The sequence below is a fragment of the Oncorhynchus masou genome, unplaced genomic scaffold (assembly GCF_036934945.1).
Source record: "Oncorhynchus masou masou isolate Uvic2021 unplaced genomic scaffold, UVic_Omas_1.1 unplaced_scaffold_1439, whole genome shotgun sequence".
In the NCBI taxonomy this organism is placed as follows: domain Eukaryota; kingdom Metazoa; phylum Chordata; class Actinopteri; order Salmoniformes; family Salmonidae; genus Oncorhynchus; species Oncorhynchus masou.
In genome coordinates this window covers 6,533-13,064 of record NW_027004357.1, presented here as the reverse complement: position 1 = coordinate 13,064, position 6,532 = coordinate 6,533, and positions in this window count along the sequence as shown.

Sequence of the window (6,532 nt, the reverse complement as noted above, 5' to 3'; positions counted from 1 at the left end):
AAATTAAAATTAAAATTAAAATTAAAATTAAAATTAAAATTAAAATTAAAATTAAAATTAAAATTAAAATTAAAATTAAAATTAAAATTAAAAAATTAAAATTAAAATTAAAATTAAAATTAAAATTAAAATTAAAATTAAAATTAAAATTAAAATTAAAATTAAAATTAAAATTAAAATTAAAATTAAAATTAAAATTAAAATTAAAATTAAAATTAAAATTAAAATTAAAATTAAAATTAAAATTAAAATTAAAATTAAAATTAAAATTAAAATTAAAATTAAAATTAAAATTAAAATTAAAATTAAAATTAAAATTAAAATTAAAATTAAAATTAAAATTAAAATTAAAATTAAAATTAAAATTAAAATTAAAATTAAAATTAAAATTAAAATTAAAATTAAAATTAAAATTAAAATTAAAATTAAAATTAAAATTAAAATTAAAATTAAAATTAAAATTAAAATTAAAATTAAAATTAAAATTAAAATTAAAATTAAAATTAAAATTAAAATTAAAATTAAAATTAAAATTAAAATTAAAATTAAAATTAAAATTAAAATTAAAATTAAAATTAAAATTAAAATTAAAATTAAAATTAAAATTAAAATTAAAATTAAAATTAAAATTAAAATTAAAATTAAAATTAAAATTAAAATTAAAATTAAAATTAAAATTAAAATTAAAATTAAAATTAAAATTAAAATTAAAATTAAAATTAAAATTAAAATTAAAATTAAAATTAAAATTAAAATTAAAATTAAAATTAAAATTAAAATTAAAATTAAAATTAAAATTAAAATTAAAATTAAAATTAAAATTAAAATTAAAATTAAAATTAAAATTAAAATTAAAATTAAAATTAAAATTAAAATTAAAATTAAAATTAAAATTAAAATTAAAATTAAAATTAAAATTAAAATTAAAATTAAAATTAAAATTAAAATTAAAATTAAAATTAAAATTAAAATTAAAATTAAAATTAAAATTAAAATTAAAATTAAAATTAAAATTAAAATTAAAATTAAAATTAAAATTAAAATTAAAATTAAAATTAAAATTAAAATTAAAATTAAAATTAAAATTAAAATTAAAATTAAAATTAAAATTAAAATTAAAATTAAAATTAAAATTAAAATTAAAATTAAAATTAAAATTAAAATTAAAATTAAAATTAAAATTAAAATTAAAATTAAAATTAAAATTAAAATTAAAATTAAAATTAAAATTAAAATTAAAATTAAAATTAAAATTAAAATTAAAATTAAAATTAAAATTAAAATTAAAATTAAAATTAAAATTAAAATTAAAATTAAAATTAAAATTAAAATTAAAATTAAAATTAAAATTAAAATTAAAAAATTAAAATTAAAATTAAAATTAAAATTAAAATTAAAATTAAAATTAAAATTAAAATTAAAATTAAAATTAAAATTAAAATTAAAATTAAAATTAAAATTAAAATTAAAATTAAAATTAAAATTAAAATTAAAATTAAAATTAAAATTAAAATTAAAATTAAAATTAAAATTAAAATTAAAATTAAAATTAAAATTAAAATTAAAATTAAAATTAAAATTAAAATTAAAATTAAAATTAAAATTAAAATTAAAATTAAAATTAAAATTAAAATTAAAATTAAAATTAAAATTAAAATTAAAATTAAAATTAAAATTAAAATTAAAATTAAAATTAAAATTAAAATTAAAATTAAAATTAAAATTAAAATTAAAATTAAAATTAAAATTAAAATTAAAATTAAAATTAAAATTAAAATTAAAATTAAAATTAAAATTAAAATTAAAATTAAAATTAAAATTAAAATTAAAATTAAAATTAAAATTAAAATTAAAATTAAAATTAAAATTAAAATTAAAATTAAAATTAAAATTAAAATTAAAATTAAAATTAAAATTAAAATTAAAATTAAAATTAAAATTAAAATTAAAATTAAAATTAAAATTAAAATTAAAATTAAAATTAAAATTAAAATTAAAATTAAAATTAAAATTAAAATTAAAATTAAAATTAAAATTAAAATTAAAATTAAAATTAAAATTAAAATTAAAATTAAAATTAAAATTAAAATTAAAATTAAAATTAAAATTAAAATTAAAATTAAAATTAAAATTAAAATTAAAATTAAAATTAAAATTAAAATTAAAATTAAAATTAAAATTAAAATTAAAATTAAAATTAAAATTAAAATTAAAATTAAAATTAAAATTAAAATTAAAATTAAAATTAAAATTAAAATTAAAATTAAAATTAAAATTAAAATTAAAATTAAAATTAAAATTAAAATTAAAATTAAAATTAAAATTAAAATTAAAATTAAAATTAAAATTAAAATTAAAAATTAAAATTAAAATTAAAATTAAAATTAAAAAATTAAAATTAAAATTAAAATTAAAATTAAAATTAAAATTAAAATTAAAATTAAAATTAAAATTAAAATTAAAATTAAAATTAAAATTAAAATTAAAATTAAAATTAAAATTAAAATTAAAATTAAAATTAAAATTAAAATTAAAATTAAAATTAAAAAATTAAAATTAAAATTAAAATTAAAATTAAAATTAAAATTAAAATTAAAATTAAAATTAAAATTAAAATTAAAATTAAAATTAAAATTAAAATTAAAATTAAAATTAAAATTAAAATTAAAATTAAAATTAAAATTAAAATTAAAATTAAAATTAAAATTAAAATTAAAATTAAAATTAAAATTAAAATTAAAATTAAAATTAAAATTAAAATTAAAATTAAAATTAAAATTAAAATTAAAATTAAAATTAAAATTAAAATTAAAAATTAAAATTAAAATTAAAATTAAAATTAAAATTAAAATTAAAATTAAAATTAAAATTAAAATTAAAATTAAAATTAAAATTAAAATTAAAATTAAAATTAAAATTAAAATTAAAATTAAAATTAAAATTAAAATTAAAATTAAAATTAAAATTAAAATTAAAATTAAAATTAAAATTAAAATTAAAATTAAAATTAAAATTAAAATTAAAATTAAAATTAAAATTAAAATTAAAATTAAAAATTAAAATTAAAATTAAAATTAAAATTAAAATTAAAATTAAAATTAAAATTAAAATTAAAATTAAAATTAAAATTAAAATTAAAATTAAAATTAAAATTAAAATTAAAATTAAAATTAAAATTAAAATTAAAATTAAAATTAAAAATTAAAATTAAAATTAAAATTAAAATTAAAATTAAAATTAAAATTAAAATTAAAATTAAAATTAAAATTAAAATTAAAATTAAAATTAAAATTAAAATTAAAATTAAAATTAAAATTAAAATTAAAATTAAAATTAAAATTAAAATTAAAATTAAAATTAAAATTAAAATTAAAATTAAAATTAAAATTAAAATTAAAATTAAAATTAAAATTAAAATTAAAATTAAAATTAAAAAATTAAAATTAAAATTAAAATTAAAATTAAAATTAAAATTAAAATTAAAATTAAAATTAAAATTAAAATTAAAATTAAAATTAAAATTAAAATTAAAATTAAAATTAAAATTAAAATTAAAATTAAAATTAAAATTAAAATTAAAATTAAAATTAAAATTAAAATTAAAATTAAAATTAAAATTAAAATTAAAATTAAAATTAAAATTAAAATTAAAATTAAAATTAAAATTAAAATTAAAATTAAAATTAAAATTAAAATTAAAATTAAAATTAAAATTAAAATTAAAATTAAAATTAAAATTAAAATTAAAATTAAAATTAAAATTAAAATTAAAATTAAAATTAAAATTAAAAAATTAAAATTAAAATTAAAATTAAAATTAAAATTAAAATTAAAATTAAAATTAAAATTAAAATTAAAATTAAAATTAAAATTAAAATTAAAATTAAAATTAAAATTAAAATTAAAATTAAAATTAAAATTAAAATTAAAATTAAAATTAAAATTAAAATTAAAATTAAAATTAAAATTAAAATTAAAATTAAAATTAAAATTAAAATTAAAATTAAAATTAAAATTAAAATTAAAATTAAAATTAAAATTAAAATTAAAATTAAAATTAAAATTAAAATTAAAATTAAAATTAAAATTAAAATTAAAATTAAAATTAAAATTAAAATTAAAATTAAAATTAAAATTAAAATTAAAATTAAAATTAAAATTAAAATTAAAATTAAAATTAAAATTAAAATTAAAATTAAAATTAAAATTAAAATTAAAATTAAAATTAAAATTAAAATTAAAATTAAAATTAAAATTAAAATTAAAATTAAAATTAAAATTAAAATTAAAATTAAAATTAAAATTAAAATTAAAATTAAAATTAAAATTAAAATTAAAATTAAAATTAAAATTAAAATTAAAATTAAAATTAAAATTAAAATTAAAATTAAAATTAAAATTAAAATTAAAATTAAAATTAAAATTAAAATTAAAATTAAAATTAAAATTAAAATTAAAATTAAAATTAAAATTAAAATTAAAATTAAAATTAAAATTAAAATTAAAATTAAAATTAAAATTAAAATTAAAATTAAAATTAAAATTAAAATTAAAATTAAAATTAAAATTAAAATTAAAATTAAAATTAAAATTAAAATTAAAATTAAAATTAAAATTAAAATTAAAATTAAAATTAAAATTAAAATTAAAATTAAAATTAAAATTAAAATTAAAATTAAAATTAAAATTAAAATTAAAATTAAAATTAAAATTAAAATTAAAATTAAAATTAAAATTAAAATTAAAATTAAAATTAAAATTAAAATTAAAATTAAAATTAAAATTAAAATTAAAATTAAAATTAAAATTAAAATTAAAAAATTAAAATTAAAATTAAAATTAAAATTAAAATTAAAATTAAAATTAAAAAATTAAAATTAAAATTAAAATTAAAATTAAAATTAAAATTAAAATTAAAATTAAAATTAAAATTAAAATTAAAATTAAAATTAAAATTAAAATTAAAATTAAAAAAATTAAAATTAAAATTAAAATTAAAATTAAAATTAAAATTAAAATTAAAATTAAAATTAAAATTAAAATTAAAATTAAAAATTAAAATTAAAATTAAAATTAAAATTAAAATTAAAATTAAAATTAAAATTAAAATTAAAATTAAAATTAAAATTAAAATTAAAATTAAAATTAAAATTAAAATTAAAATTAAAATTAAAATTAAAATTAAAATTAAAATTAAAATTAAAATTAAAATTAAAATTAAAATTAAAATTAAAATTAAAATTAAAATTAAAATTAAAATTAAAATTAAAAATTAAAATTAAAATTAAAATTAAAATTAAAATTAAAATTAAAATTAAAATTAAAATTAAAATTAAAATTAAAATTAAAATTAAAATTAAAATTAAAATTAAAATTAAAATTAAAATTAAAATTAAAATTAAAATTAAAAAATTAAAATTAAAATTAAAATTAAAATTAAAATTAAAATTAAAATTAAAATTAAAATTAAAATTAAAATTAAAATTAAAATTAAAATTAAAATTAAAATTAAAATTAAAATTAAAATTAAAATTAAAATTAAAATTAAAATTAAAATTAAAATTAAAATTAAAATTAAAATTAAAATTAAAATTAAAATTAAAATTAAAATTAAAATTAAAATTAAAATTAAAATTAAAATTAAAATTAAAATTAAAATTAAAATTAAAATTAAAATTAAAATTAAAATTAAAATTAAAATTAAAATTAAAAAAATTAAAATTAAAATTAAAATTAAAATTAAAATTAAAATTAAAATTAAAATTAAAATTAAAATTAAAATTAAAATTAAAATTAAAAAATTAAAATTAAAATTAAAATTAAAATTAAAATTAAAATTAAAATTAAAATTAAAATTAAAATTAAAATTAAAATTAAAATTAAAATTAAAATTAAAATTAAAATTAAAATTAAAATTAAAATTAAAATTAAAATTAAAATTAAAATTAAAATTAAAATTAAAATTAAAATTAAAATTAAAATTAAAATTAAAAAAATTAAAATTAAAATTAAAATTAAAATTAAAATTAAAATTAAAATTAAAATTAAAATTAAAATTAAAATTAAAATTAAAATTAAAATTAAAATTAAAATTAAAATTAAAATTAAAATTAAAATTAAAATTAAAATTAAAATTAAAATTAAAATTAAAATTAAAATTAAAATTAAAATTAAAATTAAAATTAAAATTAAAATTAAAATTAAAATTAAAATTAAAATTAAAATTAAAATTAAAATTAAAATTAAAATTAAAAATTAAAATTAAAATTAAAATTAAAATTAAAATTAAAATTAAAATTAAAATTAAAATTAAAATTAAAATTAAAAAAATTAAAATTAAAATTAAAATTAAAATTAAAATTAAAATTAAAATTAAAATTAAAATTAAAATTAAAAATTAAAATTAAAATTAAAATTAAAATTAAAATTAAAATTAAAATTAAAATTAAAATTAAAATTAAAATTAAAATTAAAATTAAAATTAAAATTAAAATTAAAATTAAAATTAAAATTAAAATTAAAATTAAAATTA